The sequence below is a fragment of the Dendrobates tinctorius genome, unplaced genomic scaffold (assembly GCF_039654945.1).
Source record: "Dendrobates tinctorius isolate UK_male_01 unplaced genomic scaffold, ASM3965494v1 ptg000254l, whole genome shotgun sequence".
NCBI lineage: Eukaryota > Metazoa > Chordata > Amphibia > Anura > Dendrobatidae > Dendrobates > Dendrobates tinctorius.
The window spans coordinates 23,560,918-23,581,956 of NW_027361921.1; the positions used below are offsets into that span (position 1 = coordinate 23,560,918).

Sequence of the window (21,039 nt, forward strand, 5' to 3'; positions counted from 1 at the left end):
CAGTTAGAGATAGCGATATTACAAATCATATTGTGCTTTACCCAGGCTACATAATCAACCACTGTAGCTTTCTTTTGCATTGCAGCTGTGTTCACAGCTGTCTGCAAGGTCTGTGTGAGTGCAGCTCACGCTGTGTAGTGTGTCCTGCAGCCACGTCTGGTTGTAGGCCGCTCAGCGTGTCACTGCCTCATACATATTTTTCTTTTATTGCAGCTCATGTTTCCATTTTCCTTTTAGTGTGCATCCATCCGTATCCATATACGTTGGTTGCAAACACTATAGGAGTAGACAGCGGAGCCTCTATGCAGCCCTTCAGTGCTAGTGCCCACTTATCTGCACTGTTCACGGAGGTCTGAGAGGTCTCTGTGTGTGAGTGCAGCTCACGCTGTAGTGTGTCCTGCAGCTACGTCTGGTTGTAGGCCGCTCAGCGTGCGCCACTGCCTCATACATATTTTTCTTTTATTGCAGCTCATTTTTCATTCCCCTATTAGCGTGCATCCATCCGTATCCATCTACATTGGGTGGTTGCAAACACTATATAGGAGTAGATAGAGGAGCCTTTTTTCTGGCTTGTGCCCTTCATCCACAACCAGATTATTACCCTATTTTTTGGAGCCTCATCTTTTGCATTGTAGGTTACCTTCCTGCATTGTAATAGCTCCAAAAAGTTTGTGATGCTATCGCTTTCAAATCTTTGCTCACATCCTTTTTGTTTTTTTGAAAAAAAAACAAAAAAACAAAAACAAAATAAAGTTCACCAAACACTCCATTTGACAGTTCCGTAGGCCACATTAGCTCATATTAAAGTGTAGTCCACACACGTTATAAAATTAGTGTTTCTAATACCTGTTAGCAGCTGTTCAGGAATAAGCACACTAAGCCCCCCCTTTGTACTTTTCTGCCTATCTTTATCAGTCTACAAAGATGAAGAAGGCAGGGAGTAAGGCACGTGGGCGTGGAGTTTCAGCAGGGAGAGGACGTGGGGATTCTGCAGGGAGCAGACGTGGGGATTCTGTGCCTGCTGCGGGCACCAGTGAGTCAGCATCCCCCAGTTTTACCAGGCAACAGTCCTTTATGCGAAGCTTTGTAGGACCTCGCCGTACCCCACTGCTGCGGGAGGAACAAATTGAAGCCGTTGTCGGATGGATGGCAGCTAACGCATCGACTTCAATGACTTTCACGTCCTCTCAGGGCCAGAGCACTGAAGAGCAACCATCTGTCTCTTCACCACCTGCCAAAGTGCCCAGGCAGTCAAAGCCTTGGACAGGAGCCATCACAGTCTCTACTTCTGTTCTCTGAATCTGTTGGCTTGGAAAGAGGGGGCCAGCCAAGCAGCATTCAAGAATGTGAAGAAGAGGGAGTATGCAGTGATGCGCAACTGCTTTGTCCCTCTGAATCTGAAGAGGCGGGTGGGCCAGTGCCTATGGTCAGCACACTTCAGTACGCATCAAATGATGAGACTCAGGTGCCACTTTCAGGTGCGTACGGTGCTGGCGAGACTACCCAGGAGAAGCAGGTGTTTGAAGAGGGGAGTGTAGATGATAAGGTCCTTGACCCATCATGGCGTGAGGAACAGGAAGGTGGTGGGAGCAGCTCTGAGGAAGAGATTCCCCGAACGGCCAAAACAGGAGGGAGAGGGAGGGGGCAGACTTGGTTGCCTGTAGCCTCCACTTCGGCACCCGTTAGAAGCATTCCTCTTCCAAAAGCCAAAACGGGCGCTCCCAAGACTTGCAGTGCGTGGTCCTTTTTTGACACAGTTGCAGATGACATTTGCTTTGTCAAATGCAAGCTCTGTCATCAGAAAGTCAAAAGAGGGAAAAGTGTCAGCAACCTCAATACCACAAATATGTGGAAACATGTGCGGACCAAGCACGTGGTGGAGTTACAAAGACACACTGAAGACGTAGGCCAACCTACATCACCACCTACCACCTCTTCAGCTCGTGTTGTAGCTTCTTCCTCCAGCTCACACACAGCTGGTTCGGCTTCCTCACAGGATCGCGATGGAAGAACCTCTGGCACTGTTGTCCAGAGACCCAGTGACATTCCACCCACAGCACCACGTTCCCATTCATCCTCACACTCCCAGGCCACACTACAGCCATCGGTAGCACAGGCATGGGAGAAAAGGCGGCCATACTCGGCAAACCATCCCCGAGCACAGGCTCTGAATGCTGGCATTGCCAAATTACTGGCCCTTGAAATGCTCTCATTCAGGCTGGTGGAGACTGACACCTTCCAGAACTTCATGGCATTGGCAGTCCCACAATACACCGTGCCCAGCCGCTTTTATTTCAGCAGGCAAGCCGTCCCTGCCCTGCAAAAACACGTGGAGGGAAAAATAAAACATGCGCTACTAAACGCCATCAGTAGCAAGGTCCACCTGACCACAGATGCGTGGACCAGTAACCATGGACAGGGACGATACCTTTCCCTCACTGCCCATTGGGTCAATGTTATGGAGCCGGGTACAGATCTTGAGAGTGGCGCTGTACGTGTTCTGCCAACTCCAAGGATTGCAGGAATCCAGTCTGTACACATTGACTCCTCCTCATACTCCAGTTCCTCAGAATCAGCGCTGCAAGAGCCTGTTACAACCGATTATGAGCACAGCCGTGGCCAAACGTCAACAGGCCGTACTGAAATTAATTTCTTTGGGAAATCGAAGCCACACAGCGCAGGAGCTCTGGAATGCCATCAACCAGGAGAGCGATGTGTGGTTTCTGCCAGCGAATCTCCAGCCAGGCTTGGTAGTGTGTGAGAATGGCTGAAATCTGGTGGCAGCTCTGGGCCTAGGCAACCTCACTCACATCCCATGTCTGGCACATGTGCTCAACTTGGTGGGACAGAGCTTTCTGAGGGACTATCCGGATCTTGATGCACTGCTGCACAAGGTTCGCATATTGTGCGCTCACTTGCGGCGTTCCAGCACGGCAAGATCGCGCATTGCAGCGCCGATTCCGCCTTCCGGAACATCGCATCATATGTGACCTACCCACCAGGTGGAATTCAATGTTACATATCTTGGCGCGGTTGTGTGAGCAGCAGGCAGTCATGGAGTACCAGCTGCATCAGGCGCAAACAAGTCGCACTGTGCGCCGGTCACACTTCAGCACCACTGAGTGGACCTCTATGAAGGACATCTGCCTCGTTTTGCATGCCTTCGATGATTCCACGCGGATGGAGAGTGCAGATGATGCACTGGTCAGCATGACTGTCCCCCTTATCTGCCTGCTTCAAAAAACACTGCAAGCACTAAGCGAGGAGGTTTTGGAAGAGGTGGAGGATGAAGAGTCACAAATGCCATCTGCTTCTGGACAGTCTGCGCTACGTGGTTCCTCACAAAGGCCTAGGCAGGGGACACTTTGTTAGGAGGATGAGGAGGAGTCATTGGAGGAGGAAGACATCTCTCCAGAGGAGGGAGGTACACAATGCTATAGTCAGTATGTACAGCGAGGGTGGGGTGATGCAGAGCATGCAGAGATGACGCCTCAAGCAGGGGACAGCGTTTCTTGGGCAGTTGGGAGTCTGCAGCACATGGTTGATTTCATGCTAAAGTGCCTGAGAAACGACCGCCGCATCGCCCACATTCTCAACATGGCTGATTATTGGGTGTACACCCTCCTAGATCCTCGCTACTGGGACAACTTACAAAGCCTCATAACACCGTTGAACCGGGAGCGTAAAATGCGGGAGTACCAAGACACACTGGTGCAGTCCATCATGTTCTCCATTCCACCCGAGAGCAGTGCTGCTAGTGCTTTACAAAGCAGCTCTGTGCGTCGAGGCAGTGGAGGAAGCTCTGCACAAAGAGGGAGCAGAGGCAGCGCCTCAGCACAGGGCAAAACCAGTATGGCCCAAATGTGGAAAAGTTTTGTGTGCCCGCCACAAACGTCTACACCATCACAGACGGCTCCAGTCAGCAGGAGGCAACGTTTCCGTCAGATGATGACAGACTACATATGTCTTGCCCTGTCAGTGTACTCCCAGATGGCTCTTTCCCCTTCAAGTTTTGGGTCTCTAAGCTGGATACATGGCCAGAGCTTAGCCAGTATGCATTGGAGGTGCTGGCTTGCCCTGCTGCCAGTTTATTATCGGAACGCGTCTTTAGTGCCGCAGGTGGTGTACTAACAGACCGTCGCACGCAACTATCCTCCGATAACGTTGAACGGCTTACTTTTCTGAAAATGAACAAGGCCTGGATCTCGACAGAATTTGCCAGTCCTCTTCCAGAATAAATAATTGGTTGGCAACAGTATCCAGGTCTCCTGTTGTGTTCATGTTTTATACCACCTGAACTGTAATCCCTGGGCTTCAACACAGCCAGTTGTTGCTCAGAAGTGCCGCTTGCACAGAGAAAAAAACTAGCTCCTGTGTTAGTGGGGTTCAGTAACACCAGTTGCTCCCCTGCTGTGTGGACGGCAATGTCTTCTGCTGCCTCCACATTCACACTACTACTGATTTCAAACTTGCTCCAACTAGGCCTCTGGCTCCACTCTGTTTCTAGTATTTCCCCTGGCCTCCAACCCCGCCAGTTGCTGCTCAGAAGTGGCGTCTGCACAATCCACACTTGTTCCTGTGTTACTGGGGTTCAGTAACGTCAGCTGATCCCCTGATGTGTGTCCGGCAATGTCTCCTGCTCTGGGAATGTAGACATGAGCAGCTGACGTTACTGAACCCCAGTAACAAAGGAAAAAGTGTGGATTGTGTAGACGCCACTTCTGAGCAGCAACTGGCGGGGTTGGAGGCCAGGGGAAATACTAGAGACAGAGTGGAGCCAGAGGCTTAGTTGGAGCACGTTTAACCCCTTCACGACCCATGACGCCTACGTAGGCGTCATGAAAAGTCGTGCCCAAACGACCTATGACGCCTACGTAGGCGTCATGCTATAAATAGCCCCCCTGCGGGTCGGGTGACCGGGGTCACTGAAAGGTCACCCGACCCGCACACAGAGGACACTCTACAGTTAATCCCTGGGGGCGTGGCTTAGCCCCCACGTGCCTACGATCGCTCTGATTGGCTGTTAAAAGTGAAACAGCCAATCAGAGCGATTTGTAATATTTCCCCAATGAAATTTGGTGAAATATTACAATCCAGCCATGGCCGATGCTGCAATAGCATCGGACATGGCTGGACACCGACACCCGACCCCCCCACACACCGACTGGCGACGATCAGTCGCCCCTTCATCATCTGCTCCCCCTCCCCTTCCTATCGCTCCCTCCCACCTTCCGATCCGCCCGGGACCTCCGATCGTGCTCCAAGTGTCCCGCCGTGGCTCCCGGGGTCCGGATCATGGGCGCCGCCATCTTGCAAAATGGCGGGGGCATGCGCAGTGCGCCTGCCATTGTTCAAGATGGCGGCGCCCATGAATTTCCCGGTTGCCCGTTCATTTTTCATTTTGATCACTGTGATACACTCTCACAGTGATCAAAATGAAAAAAAAAGTAAATACACCCCCCTTTTATCACCCCCATAGCCAGGAGCAAATAATAAAATAAAAAAATAAAATTTTTTCGGGTTAGGGCTGGAATTAGGGTTAGGGCTGGAATTAGGGTTAGGGCTGGAATTAGGGTTAGGGCTGGAATTAGAATTGAGGGGTTTCCACTGGTTAGGCACATCACGGGGTCTCCAAACGCGACATGGCGCCACGATTTATTCCAGCCAATTTTGTGTTCAAAATGTCAAACAGCACTCTCTCCATTCCGAGCCCCGACGTGTGCACAAACAGTGGTTTACCCCCACATATGGGGTATCAGCGTACTCAGGAAAAATTGCACAACAACTTTGGGAGTCTAATTTCTCCTGTTACCCTTGGGAAAAAAAAATTGGGGGCTAAAAAAAATGATTTTTGTGAAAAAAAATGATTTTTTTTTATTTTCACGGCTCTGTTATAAACTTCGGTGAAGCACTTGGGGGTTCAAAGTGCTCACCACACATCTATATAAGTTCCTTGGGTGGTCTAGTTTCCAAAATGGGGTCACTTGTGGGGGGTTTCCACTGTTTAGGCACATCAGAGGCTCTGCAAACGTAACATGATGCCCGCAGACCATTCCATTAAGTCGGTATTTCAAAACGTCACTACTTCCCTTCCGAGCCCCGACGTGTGCCCAAACAGTGGTCCCTCTCCACATATTGTGTACCAGCGTACTCAGGACAAACTGGACAACAACTTTTGGGGTCCAATTTCTCCTGTTACTATTGTGAAAATAAAAAATAGCGGGCTAAAAAAATCATTTTTTGAGGAAAAAAAATTTTTTTATTTTCACAGCTCTGCGTTATACACATCTGTAAAGCACCTGGGGGTTCAAAGTGCTCACTATGCATCTAGATAACTTCCTTAAGGGGTCTAGTTTCCAAAATGGGGTGATATGTGGGGGAGCTCCAAAGTGTAGGCAGACAGGGCCTCTCCAAACACGACATGTTGTCCACTAACGATTGGAGCTAATTTTCCATTCAAAAAGTCAAATGGCGCTCCTTCTCTTCTGAGCCCTGCCGTGCGCCCAAACAGTGGTTCCCCCCCACATATGGGGTGCCAGCGTACTCAGGACAAACTGAACAGCAACTTTTGGGGTCCAATTTATCCTGTTACCCTTGGGAAAATAAAAAATAGCGGGCTAAAAAATCATTGAGGAAAAAAAAAATTGATTTTTTATTTTCATGGCTCTGCATTTATAAACTTCTGTGAAGCACTTGGGGGTTCAAAGTGCTCACTACACATCTAGATAAGCTCCTTGGGGGGGTCTAGTTTCCAAAATGGGGTCACTTGTGGGGGGTTTCTACTGTTTAGGCACATCAGTGGCTCTGCAAACGCAACATGATGCCCGCAGAAAATCCCATCAGTCTGCATTCCAAAATCGCGCTCCTTCCCTTCTGAGCTCTCCCATGCGCCCAAACAGTGATTTCCCCTGACATATGGGGTATCGGTGTACTCAGGACAAATTACACAACAACTTTTGTGGACCAATTTCTCCTGTTAGCCTTGTGAAAATAAAAAATAGCGGGCTAAAAAATCATTTTTGAGGAAAAAAAAAATATTTTTTTATTTTCACTGCTCTGCGTCATAAACTTCTGTGAAGCACTTGGGGGTTCAAAGTCCTCACCACACATCTAGATAAGTTCCTTGGGTGGTCTAGTTTCCAAAATGGGGTCACTTGTGGGGGAGCTCCAATGTTTAGGCACACAGGGGCTCTCCAAACACGACATGGTGTCCACTAACGATTGGAGCTAATTTTCCATTCAAAAAGTCAAATTGGTGCTCCTTCCCTTCGGGACCCTGCCGTGTGCCCAAACAGTGGTTTATGACCACATATGAGGTATCGGTGTACTCAGGAGAAATTGCCCAACAAATTTTAGGATCCATTTTATCCTGTTGCCCATGTGAAAATGAAAAAAATTGATGCTAAAAGAAAATTTTTATTGGAAAAATTAAAATGTTCATTTTTTCCTTTCACATAGCTTTAGTTGCTGTGAAGCACCTGAAGGGTTAATAATCTTGAATGTAGTTTTGAGTAGCTTGAGGGGTGCAGTTTTTAGAATTGTGTCACTTTTGGGTATTTTCTGCCATATAGACCCCTCAAAGTGACTTCAAATGTGAGGTGGTCCCTAAAAAAATGGTTTTGTAAAATTTGTTGTAAAAATGAGAAATCGCTTGTCAACTTTTAACCCTTATAACTTCCCAACAATAAAAAAATTTTGTTTCCAAAACTGTGCTGATGTAAAGTAGACATGTGGGAAATGTTATTTATTAACTATTTTGTGTTACATAACTCTCTGGTTTAACGGAATAAAAATTCAAAATGTGAAAATTGCGAAATTTTCAAAATTTTCACCAAATTTCCGTTTTTTTTCACAAATAAATGCAAACATTATTGACCTAAGTTTACCACTAACATGAAGCCAAATATGTCACGAAAAAACAGTCTCAGAATTGCCAGGATCCGTTGAAGCGTTCCTGAGTTATTACCTCATAAAGGAACACTGTTCAATATTGCCAAAAATGGCCAGGTCATTAAGGTCAAAATAGGCTGGGTCATGAAGGGGCTAAAATCAGTAGTAGTCGACAACAGATATTAAACTTGATTAAATTAGGCCTCAGCCTACACACTGATTTACTCTGGGCTCCAACATCGCCAGTTGTTGCTCGGAAGTGCCGTCCGCACAGAGAAAAACACTAGCACCTGTGTTAGTGGGGTTGAGTAACGTCAGTTGCTCCCCTGCTGTGTGGACGGCAAAGTCTCCTGCTGCCTCCACATTCCAACAAGATCATATTTTCAACTAGCTCCAAGTAGGCCTCAGCCTGCTGCATGATTGATCCTGGGCTTCAACACAGCCAGAGTTGTTGCTCGGAAGTGCTGTCCGCACAGAGAAAAACACTAGCTCCTGTGTTAGTGGGGTTCCGTAACGTCAGCTGCTCCCCTGCTGTGTGGACGGCAAAGTCTCCTGCTGCCTCCACTTTCAAACTAGATCATATTTTCAACTAGCTCCAAGTAGGCCTCAGGAAGGGAAGTAGTGACGTTTTGAAATGCCAACTTGATGGAATGGTCTGTGGGCGTCATGTTACGGTTGCAGAGCCCCTGATGTGCCTAAACAGTGGAAACCCCCCACAAGTAACCCCATGTTGGAAACTAGACCGCCCAAGGAACTTATCTAAATGTGTGGTGAGCACCTTCAATCTCCAAGTGCTTCACAGAATTTTAGAACGCCCAGGCGTGAAAATAAAAAATCGTTTTTTTCCACAAAAATAAATTTTTTAGCCCCCTATTTTTTATTTTCCCCAGGGTAACAGGAGAAATTAGACCCCCTAAGTTGTTGTGCAATTTTTCCTGAGTACGCCGATACCCCATATGTGGGGGTAAACCACTGTTTGGGCACACGTCGGGGCTTGGAGTGGAGGGAGCACAGTTTGACTTTTTGAACGCAAAATTGGCTGGAATAAATGGTGGCGCCATGTCGCGGATCCTTCTCTTGCTATAGTTCTGTCGACCTTGATGTTGATAAATCGAAGAGGACTAAGTGGTTCCGTGATGCGGAGGATTATAAATCTGGTCGTGTGTTCTCGTGGCATAAGGGAGCTGGTTCTTTTGCTTCCTTTAACAGGAGGGATAGGCCCATGCAGACAAGGAAACGAAGGAGACCTCATGATAAACATCAACAGAACTTTGGCTTCACTACAGCTGAGTCAGATTCCACTGATGACTCCAATATTGGTGCCTCTTTTTCCTCCATTTTTTTGTAGGGAAGGACAAGGTCGACAGAACTACAGCAAGAGAAGGATCCGGCGAGGTGGCAGGAAACATGGGAGAAAGAGGGGAGATACGCAAGCAAGGGAAGGTTTACATTCCTTCAATGAGGACTCGCAATATGGAGGGAAGAAAGAAGGGCTTGTAAGACAGGATGATTTGGTGGTAAATATTTCATCTTATGTATTGTCAAAAGCTGATTATGATATTTTATCTAAAGGATTGTCGTTTTGCCCACTGAATTCTCCTAATTGGTTTGAGATTGAATGTGATCTATTCTCATTTTTTAGGAGGTTACGATTAACAACCTATTTTTCTGATAAACAGGAGATCCCTAGTGCTCTACCTGCTTGTGAGTCATCCTCTTCCTTTACATTACATGGGGTTGGTTTACATTTGAAGAGTAATTTTCAACCTCCGGTTAAGAACAGTTTTGTTGAGTCATATATACAGCTGGTTGAAAGAGATATTGCAAAGTTGAGGAGGGAGACTCGCTTCTACACGAGGGGTAACCTTGGTGTAGAGGAGAGACGAGCCCTGCAGAGACTGACAATACAGCAATTACAATCAAGAGTGGTGACAAGGGTGGAGCAGTGGTAATCATGGATACTAATAAATATAAGGCCAAGATTTTACAACAATTGTCAGATAATGAGGTCTATATTAAATTGGTGGGTGATCCTACCTCTCGTTTTCTTGGAGAGCTAGGACTTCTGGTCGAGGAGGCCTTGCACAATGGTCTTATCGATCAGAAGTTGGTGGATTTTCTGATTGTGGAAGCTCCGGTGATACCTATTTTGTACACTTTACCGAAGATCCACAAGGATCTATTTAATCCTCCTGGGCGCCCTATTGTTTCCGGGAGAGGTTCATTGTGTAGTTAAGTGGCTATTTTTTTTGACAAAGTTCTACGACGATTTGCAACAGCAGCATGCTCATACATCATGGATACTAATGATTTTCTTGACAAAATCAAGGATATTAGAGTTGATTCCAATACAGTGTTGGCGTCTTTTGATGTGACCTCATTGTATACTTCTATACAGCATGATAAGGGCTTGGAGGCAGTCGATGTGGTGCTATCACGCTCGGACGTGGCCCCAGAATGTGTGCAGCTGATCCTCTCCCTGTTAGGTTTCATTCTCAGGAAGAATTATTTTCTTTTTGGGGATGATTATTACCTGCAGGTACTGGGTACCGCCATGGGGTCCAATGTGGCCCCAAATAATGCAAACATCTATATGGCGGTATTTGAGGATCGGTATGTATACAATTCCATCTACTGGGGTCATGTCCGGGCTTGGTGGCGCTACATCGATGATGTCTTCTGTGTATGGGATGGTGGTGTTGAGGAGTTGTACAATTTTCAAATTGAATTAAATGGCGTTTATCCAAAGTTAAAGTTTACCTTGACGGAATCTGTGGTTCAGGTTCAATTTTTGGATACATTGGTTTAAAAGGAAGGGAGTGGGTTGTGTACGGATCTTTTTGTCAAAGACACTGACAGGAACAGCTTACTGCTATATAATAGCAACCACCCTAGGAAAATGGTAGAATCTCTCCCTTGGAGTCAGATGCTACGGGTGAGGAGAATTGTTAAGGATGATAACAAACTTGATATCCGATTGGATGAGATGTGTCAGAAATTTGTTAATAGGGGTTATCCCTGGAAACATGTGAAACAGTTTAAGGAAAGGGCTACCAGTTTGACTTCTGGTCAACTTTGCCTTAAACGCAACAAAACGAGTACAAGACGAATACCTTTTGTTTCAACTTTTTGTCCCATTAGTGGTAAGATTAATGGAATTTTGAATAAACATTGGGGTTTGTTAAGTAAGGGGTAGCCTGATGTCCCAGAGTTTTCTACTAGACTAATCTCATCCTATAGACATGGATATAATTTGAAAGACAAATTGGTGGGAGCGGATGAGGGACCGAGTAGGATCCCGAGACAATTGACATTGGGTCCGTTGAGCTCTGGTAATTTCCCGTGCCTTGGATGTGCGTGTTGTGGTAATTTGATCAAAGGTGACAGCTTCAATCACCCACACAATGGGAAGAAATTTTTGATTAAGGAAAGATTTACATGTACTTCCAGTTTTGTTATTTATTTGATTACTTGCCCCTGCGGATTGATGTACGTGGGGGAGACCACCATGGAGGTTCGGGCATGGATTAGTAAACACAAGAGTACGAATGGAACACAACTCCTGTAATTTCCGATACCGAAACATTTTATTGAATTTAGACATTCTGTTAACCAGCTGCGGTTTAGGGTGATTGATGGGGTCCCTTTGTTGAGACGGGGTGGTAATAGGACTCTTATGTTAAAAAGAAAGGAGCTGAAGTGGATTTCAACGTTAGGTACATTATAGCCGAGAGGCTTGAACCTTGATTATAATCTACATATTTGTACTAATTAGTCTGCATAGTTCTTGATGGCATCATTCTTTTGATTTTTGAAAAGCAATAGTTGTTTTTAATCATTTTTTGTGGTTTTATTTTTAGGAGTGACAAGTGGTGAGGATTGGAGGACATGGGGACTGAATTGTCCTGAAGCTGGTGTTATTTTCTATTTTTTGTGATTGTTTTTTTTCTTTATGTTTTCAATCCCATTGCTTTTATGTCTTTATGTATGACAATAAAGTTGTTTTTTGGTATCAATAATTTATTTTGTTATTTATGATGTCATTATTTGGAGGCTGTTATGGTTCAGGAATTAACCCCTTAATGTCCAATGACGGACACAGTCCGTCATCGGACATCTCCCCTGCTTTGATGAGGGCTCCGGCGCTGAGCCCGCATCGAAGCCGGGACATGTCAGCTGTTATGAACAGCTGACATGTGCCCGCAATAGGCGCGAGCGGAATCGCCGTCCGCCCGCGCCTATTAACTAGTTAAATGCCGCTGTCAAAGCTGACAGCGGGCATTTAAATAGCATTTCCGGCCACCGGGCCGGAAATGACGTCATCGCCAACCCCCGTCACGTGATCGGGGGTCGGCGTCACGTTGCCTGGACAACCAGAGGTCTCTATAAGACCTCTATGGTTGTTCCAGGCATAAGGCTTTCAGCGCCACCCGGTGGTCGGCGCTGAAAGCACAGCAGTAAATCTGCTACATATGGGCGATCTGCTCATCGCCCATATGTAGCAGAGCCGATCGGGTTGCGCAAGCTTCTAGCCTCCTATGGAGGCTATTGAAGCATGCCAAAAGTAAAAAAAAAAAAATGTTTAAAAATAAAAAAAAAGTAAAAAAACATAAAAGTTCAAATCACCCCCCTTTCGCCCCAATCAAAATAAAACAGTAAAAAAAAAAATCCCACATACACATATTAGGTATCGCCGCGTTCAGAATCGCCCGATCTATCAATAAAAAAAAAGCATTAACCCGATCGCTAAACGGCGTAGCGAGAAAAAAATTAAAAACGCCAGAATTACGTTTTTTTGGTCACCAAGACATTGCATTAAAATGCAATAACGGGCGATCAAAAGAACGTATCTGCACAAAAGTGGTATCATTAAAGACGTCAGTCTGGCACGGAAAAAATAAGCCCTCACCCGACCCCAGATCATGAAAAATGGAGACGCTACGGGTTTTTTTTCTTTTTTTTTAGCAAACTTTGGAATTTTTTTTCACCACTTAGATAAAAGAGGACATAGACATGTTTGGTGTCTATGAACTCGTAATGACCTGGAGAATGATAATGGCAGGTCAGATTTAGCATCTAGTGAACCTAACAAAAAAGCCAAGCAAAAAACAAGTGTGGGATTGCACTTTTTTGGCAATTTCACCGCACTTGGAATTTTTTTCCCGTTTTCGAGTATACGACATGCTAAAACCAATGGTGTCATTTAAAAGTACAACTCGTCCCGCAAAAAATAATCCCTCACATGGCCATATAAACGGAAAAATAGAAAGGTTATGGCTCTGGAAAGAAGGGGAGGGAAAAATGAAAATGCAAAACCAAAAATACCCCTGGTCGTTAAGGGGTTAATGATGATCAGGTCAATTGACCTGTTTCTAATAGGAGTTTTGTGCTCTTTTACCATTATAGGTAGGTTAGAGTTCTGGTTTGTTGAACTGTCATGTGACTGTCATTTGGTTAGTTTGTTATATATTTGCTACGGTAGTTAACAAAAATTTGTCTCTATTAGGCCTTTCCATATAGATCAATGGCATTCACTAACCCTAAATTATCATGGAGTTGGTTTTGGGAGGTGCAATTAATGTTGCTATAGGTTGCGACCATGTGACATTGTCATGTGCTCGCGCTCTTAGTAGCATGCCGTTGATTGGATCACGCTCTTGTGATTTGTCATGTGACCGTTTCTATAGCAACGCATTGTTTGCTGTAAGTCGCGTTGAGCGCTAGTGCGCCTGCGCGATATTTGAGAACAATGATCGCGGGATTTCGGGTTGATCATGTGACCGCTTATTGGTAATTACGTATTTGTATGATGGTGATCACGTTGTGTGTTTGTGCACATGAGCGGGATCTGTATTGCGACTACGCTAGATTTGGACTTGTTGTTAGATGGGCGTCTTTTGATGACACCTTAATGTGGTTGCTGAGCATTAGACGGCGTCTCTGGGATAACATGGATTATTAAGGTATTTCCAATTGGTTACTGGGTTTGGCACTATATTTGTGGGATCACAACTATTGGCTAACCTGCTTTGATACCGAAACCTTTATGTACCGTATGTTTACCTTTGACTGGTGGGGGTTGCTAGGATATATAAGAGACACCAACACTCCATGAGGGATTTCTTATATGTGATTGGATGTTCCTTTATTTACCTTCACCATGTGCTGCTGTATTTGTACTATTTTTGGTATACATTTTATTATTCATGTTTATTCTGTCTTGTTATATATGTATTATGTATTTTGTATTTGTTTTTGACAAATGTAACAACTTTCTATTTGTGTGTGGGCGGATACTTGATAGTGATTGGCCATTAGGCCTATTTAAGACCGCCATATTTGTTATGGGGTATGCTTGAAAAAGACCGTGTTGGTCGAAACGTTGCATGTTTTCATGGCATAATAAATTTTATATGCTTCTTCACCCAGATTGGATGCTGCTTTTCTTCACTATGTTACAATACGTCAGAAGTCAAAAGGCACAATTTATCTCAGTGATGCTTTCATGATTTGGGACGTTCCTGGTGCTAGGACCTCAGCATTATACATTCCTTGCTCATTCTCTGATGTGCCATACATCATATTCTGACTTCCCTGTAAAGCGCCATCTTAAAAAAATCTGTAACAACCTGATATATCTATATATATTTTTTTTTTCAAATTCAAAGAAGCTTTATTGGCAGGACTAAATACACATTAGCTTTGCCAAAGCAAGTGTACAAAAGGTAACAGGGATGTTGGGTAGGGGCTGTAGGAAAGGTGAATGGGGGCAGATCCAGGATGGGGCTATAGAAGTCCATGGCATAGGGAAGGTGGATGGGGCAGACCCAGGGTGGGGGCCATAGAAGTCCATGGTGTGTGTATATTGTAATATATATGTATACACACACACGCACACACTAGCTGAAGAGCCGGCGCTGCCCGGGCATAGTAACTAACTACAATATATATATATATATATATATATACACACATATACAGTATATATAAAGCTGAGTGTATAGCCCCGCCCACTCCACATAGCCACATTCGCTATAATATCCCACATCATCCAGTCAGCCAGAGCCACCGGACTACTACCCTTAATATCCCACATCATCCCGTCAGCCAGAGCCACCGGACTACTACCCCTAATATCCCACATCATCCCGTCACAGCCGCCGGACTACTACCCCTAATATCCCGTATCATCCCGTCAGCCAGAGCCACCGGACTACTACCCCTAATACCCCACATCATCCCGTCAGCCTGAGCCACCGGACTACTAGCCCTAATATCCCACATCATCCCGTCAGCCAGAGCCACCGGACTACTACCCCTAATACCCCACATCATCCCGTCAGCCAGAGCCACCGGACTACTACCCCTAATACCCCACATCATCCCGTCAGCCTGAGCCACCGGACTACTACCCCTAATATCCTGCATCATCCCGTCAGCCAGAGCCACCGGACTACTACCCCTAATATCCCACATCATCCTGTCAGCCAGAGCCACCGGACTACTACCCCTAATACCCCACATCATCCCGTCAGCCTGAGCCACCAGACTACTACCCCTAATATCCAACATCATCCCATCAGCCAGAGTAGCCGTACTACTACCCCTAATATCCCACATCATCCCGTCACAGCCGCCGGACTACTACCCCTAATAGCCTACATCATCCCATCAGCCAGAGCCACCGGACTACTACCCCTAATATCACACATCATCCCGTCAGCCAGAGCCACCGGACTACTATCCCTAATATCACACATCATCCCGTCAGCCAGAGCCACCGGACTACTATCCCTAATATCACACATCATCCCGTCAGCCAGAGCCACCGGACTACTACCCCTAATATCCCACATCATCCCATCAGCCAGAGCCACCGGACTACGATCCCTAATATCCCACATCATCCCGTCAGCCAGAGCCACCGGACTACTATCCCTAATATCCCACATCATCCCATCAGCCAGAGCCACCGGACTACTATCCCTAATATCCCACATCATCCCATCAGCCAGAGTCACCGGACTACTACCCCTAATATCACACATCATCCCGTCAGCCAGAGCCACCGGACTACTATCCCTAATATCCCACATCATCCCATCAGCCAGAGCCACCGGACTACTATCCCTAATATCCCACATCATCCCATCACAGCCGCCGGACTACTATCCCTAATATCCCACATCATCCCGTCAGCCAGAGCCACCGGACTACTACCCCTAATACCCCACATCATCCCGTCAGCCTGAGCCACCGGACTACTACCCCTAATATCCCGCATCATCCCGTCAGCCAGAGCCACCGGACTACTACCCCTAATACCCCACATCATCCCGTCAGCCAGAGCCACCGGACTACTACCCCTAATACCCCACATCATCCCGTCACAGCCGCCGGACTACTACCCCTAATAGCCTACATCATCCCATCAGCCAGAGCCACCGGACTACTACCCCTAATATCACACATCATCCCGTCAGCCAGAGCCACCGGACTACTATCCCTAATATCCCACATCATCCCATCAGCCAGAGCCACCGGACTACTACCCCTAATATCCCACATCATCCCATCAGCCAGAGCCACCGGACTACTACCCCTAATATCACACATCATCCCGTCAGCCAGAGCCACCGGACTACTATCCCTAATATCCCACATCATCCTGTCAGCCAGAGTCACCGGACTACTACCCCTAATATCCCACATCATCCCGTCACAGCCGCCGGACTACTACCCCTAATATCCCACATCATCCTGTCAGCCAGAGCCACCGGACTACTACCCCTAATATCCCACATCATCCCGTCAGCCAGAGCCACCGGACTACTACCCCTAATATCCCACATCATCCCGTCAGCCTGAGCCACCGGACTACTACCCCTAATATCCCGCATCATCCCGTCAGCCAGAGCCACCGGACTACTACCCCTAATACCCCACATCATCCCGTCAGCCAGAGCCACCGGACTACTACCCCTAATACCCCACATCATCCCGTCACAGCCGCCGGACTACTACCCCTAATAGCCTACATCATCCCATCAGCCAGAGCCACCGGACTACTACCCCTAATATCACACATCATCCCGTCAGCCAGAGCCACCGGACTACTATCCCTAATATCCCACATCATCCCATCAGCCAGAGCCACCGGACTACTACCCCTAATATCCCACATCATCCCATCAGCCAGAGCCACCGGACTACTACCCCTAATATCACACATCATCCCGTCAGCCAGAGCCACCGGACTACTATCCCTAATATCCCACATCATCCTGTCAGCCAGAGTCACCGGACTACTACCCCTAATATCCCACATCATCCCGTCACAGCCGCCGGACTACTACCCCTAATATCCCACATCATCCTGTCAGCCAGAGCCACCGGACTACTACCCCTAATATCCCACATCATCCCGTCAGCCAGAGCCACCGGACTACTACCCCTAATATCCCACATCATCCCGTCAGCCTGAGCCACCGGACTACTACCCCTAATATCCCGCATCATCCCGTCAGCCAGAGCCACCGGACTACTACCCCTAATACCCCACATCATCCCGTCAGCCTGAGCCACCGGACTACTACCCCTAATATCCCGCATCATCCCGTCAGCCAGAGCCACCGGACTACTACCCCTAATATCCCACATCATCCTGTCAGCCAGAGCCACCGGACTACTACCCCAAATACCCCACATCATCCCGTCAGCCTGAGCCACCAGACTACTACCCCTAATATCCAACATCATCCCATCAGCCAGAGTAGCCGTACTACTACCCCTAATATCCCACATCATCCCGTCACAGCCGCCGGACTACTACCCCTAATAGCCTACATCATCCCATCAGCCAGAGCCACCGGACTACTACCCCTAATATCACACATCATCCCGTCAGCCAGAGCCACCGGACTACTATCCCTAATATCCCACATCATCCCATCAGCCAGAGCCACCGGACTACTATCCCTAATATCCCACATCATCCCATCACAGCCGCCGGACTACTATCCCTAATATCCCACATCATCCCGTCACAGCCGCCGGACTACTATCCCTAATATCCCACATCATCCCGTCAGCCAGAGCCACCGGACTACTACCCCTAATACCCCACATCATCCCGTCAGCCTGAGCCACCAGACTACTACCCCTAATATCCCGCATCATCCCGTCAGCCAGAGCCACCGGACTACTACCCCTAATACCCCACATCATCCCGTCAGCCAGAGCCACCGGACTACTACCCCTAATACCCCACATCATCCCGTCACAGCCGCCGGACTACTACCCCTAATAGCCTACATCATCCCATCAGCCAGAGCCACCGGACTACTACCCCTAATATCACACATCATCCCGTCAGCCAGAGCCACTGGACTACTATCCCTAATATCCCACATCATCCCATCAGCCAGAGCCACCGGACTACTACCCCTAATATCCCACATCATCCCATCAGCCAGAGCCACCGGACTACTACCCCTAATATCACACATCATCCCGTCAGCCAGAGCCACCGGACTACTACCCCTAATATCCCACATCATCCCGTCACAGCCGCCGGACTACTACCCCTAATATCCCACATCATCCTGTCAGCCAGAGCCACCGGACTACTACCCCTAATATCCCACATCATCCCGTCACAGCCGCCGGACTACTACCCCTAATATCCCGCATCATCCCGTCAGCCAGAGCCACCAGACTACTACCCCTAATATCCCGCATCATCCCGTCAGCCAGAGCCACCAGACTACTACCCCTAATATCCCACATCATCCCGCTTCCATAACGGGGAACCCTTTAAGAGAGGCCTGGGTCAGTACCAAAATGCAGAGTGGATTTGTCCTAACTTCCATACCAATGAGCACTTTAAGAGACCCTGGGGTCAGAACCACAGATCTGAGAGGAACAGTCCTAACATCCATACCGGGGATCCCTTTAAGAGTGGTCTGGGGTCAAAACCAAAGCACTGGATGGATTTGCCCTGACTTCCATACCAGGAGATCCCTTTAAAAGGGAAGATGTGCCTGTGGGATGGAGGATGTGTGATGTATATATAGCCACGGGGGGGATTAATTTCTGTCATGTGCTCTCTGCTCCTTTGTGGGGGCAGACAATGGCCGGGAGCTTATGTTCCCGGGGATGCTAGATTTCTCCCACCATGTCAGTGTCTGCTGAGGTGTTGTCAAGTGTGAAGACTTGCTCATAGCATCCAATCACAGCTCGGCTTCTTTTAACCAACTCTGGTGAAATGAGAGATGCTTAGTAATCAGGTTGCAAGAAAAACTGTTGCTCATAGCAACTAATCACAGCTCAGCTTCTTTTGAACAGCTCTGGTGAAATGAAAAATGCTTTGTGATTGGTTGGTGATACACACATACATTCAGAGATATATCTATATGAAAAGCCATCACCCCAAAGTAATTATCAGAATGTACGTAGAATCCATAAGACCCTGAAGAGTTAGACTTGTGGGAGCACAGGCCTGAGGGAGCATTTTGGGGACCGGGTTGTGGTCACAGCTTCTAGTATGGCCAGAGGGATCCCATCTGACAATGGGGTGCCCCAAAAGCTGCTCCCCGAACGGTGGGGTCTCTGCCATAATACAGGTCGCCATTACTCTGGTGAGGGGATGAGCGCGGAGACACAAGTCAGCACATCACTATGGCAAAGCAAACTACAACCCCCAGCAGGCTGCAGCTACATGGGTCTCTGATCTGCCCGGGACAAGCCTGGAAAGCTGTGACAGGAGCCACAAGGTACTGCGCCTCTCTGTACCCACTGAGCCATGCCGCCGGCCAGGCACAAACGCATGTCAGAGAAGTTCCGTGCAGTGTGACCGCACGTCTGTGCCGCAGAGCCCGGAGGCTCGGCCGGTGTTACCTGCTGTGTGCAGCGGGAGCGGGCTTCCTGCCTCATGCAGATGGCTGGCAGCGGGCGCTGATGGGGCAGTGCCCTCCACCTCTGGGCTGGGATGGGAGGCAGCCGCTCACACACTAGTACTCGCCGCTTCCTGTTCCCGGAGCCGATCAGCTGAGCGCTCAGCAGCCAGGCTGGAGCAATCCACAGCCAGGCTAGAGCAATCTATCGCGAGCAATCGATCGTACACTGGAGGAGGAGGAAGCTGCTGAGAAGTTAGAACGGGCGGCTCGCACACCGACCGCATGAGCCAGTGAGGAAGCACCGGGGTCGGGGGTCCCAGTCACCTCCTCACAATTAATACATGTTTATAATTACAGTGCCGGTCATCAGCCTGACAGACACACCTGTGGCACAGTCGGGAGGCAACAACACTGCCCAGCTCCACCAGTGACATGAAGTGAGCCGCTGGGTCCCAGTGATGGCGACTCTGGGACCCATGCTAGAATGCTAGACCCCCTCTTTACTCATTGTGGGGGTCCTGGAGACTGTGGCGTACAGCGCTCTGCTATGTGCATCAGTCCCACAGACAATGGCTGGCTCCTCCGCTCTATTCAGCTGTCAGACCCAGTGCCCAATCCTTATCCCATACCCTATACATATATTATGTGTGGCCCTGTCGGAGCGTACGAAGCACTGAAGAATGGGATTTGGACGCTTGACTAGCCATTAGTGACAGACAGAGTCGCCGTGCACTCGATTGGACATAGTTTTCGGGTACATTCGCCTCTTCAAAGCACAGATAAAGCCACACTTCACATAAGTGGTGTATTTGTGTTTTTCTGGATAGGACACGTACATTATGGTCTATAGAGATGGTCACATGTTCGCAGTTTGTGGACCGAGTGTCCAGAAAAAATAAATTGTTTTGATCCAAGTCACGCTTGTTAATACAATTCGACTACTCCATGAAAAACAGCACACTGATGGTATCCTAGTTCAAGTCTAGTGTAAGGGTGTCACAGAGACTGTTGTGTTCCCACCCTTGAAGACAAGAGTTGCATAGTGTGAATACTGTGATGAGTTTTTAATGCATTTCATTCTGTCATATAACACATGATAGATACTGATGCTGCTGTGTGGGCATGGCAAGGTAACACCTAAGGCAACTGTACTTTTAGGAGTCGGGTTCCTGCCACAGCACAGCAGGAATCCAGAGCCTTGCACTCGGCAGTCTCCTATTCTTCGGCCACAGTGCAGTCTGCTCAGCAGATT

General features: G+C 47.7%; 1 protein-coding gene and 1 long non-coding RNA gene across 5 annotated transcripts in view; one reads left to right on the top strand and one right to left on the bottom strand.

Moving 5' to 3' along the window:
- Nucleotides 1-19,940, bottom strand: part of PIKFYVE (phosphoinositide kinase, FYVE-type zinc finger containing) — a 603,254-nt gene extending 583,314 nt beyond the window's left edge. For 2 of the 4 annotated variants that reach the window (XM_073558214.1, XM_073558213.1), the window contains exon 1: nt 19,789-19,939. The gene's annotated coding sequence lies outside the window, so the exon portion shown is untranslated. Of the gene's footprint in view, nt 1-19,788 lie in introns of all 4 variants that reach the window. The other 2 variants (XM_073558215.1, XM_073558216.1) reach the window with 1 other exon arrangement.
- Nucleotides 19,941-19,953: 13 nt separating this feature from the next.
- Nucleotides 19,954-20,816, top strand: LOC141067751 (uncharacterized). The gene is made up of 2 exons (XR_012226472.1): nt 19,954-20,077; nt 20,145-20,816. It is a non-coding gene; the product is annotated as an uncharacterized lncRNA (long non-coding RNA).
- The last annotated feature ends 223 nt before the right edge of the window (nt 20,817-21,039 follow it).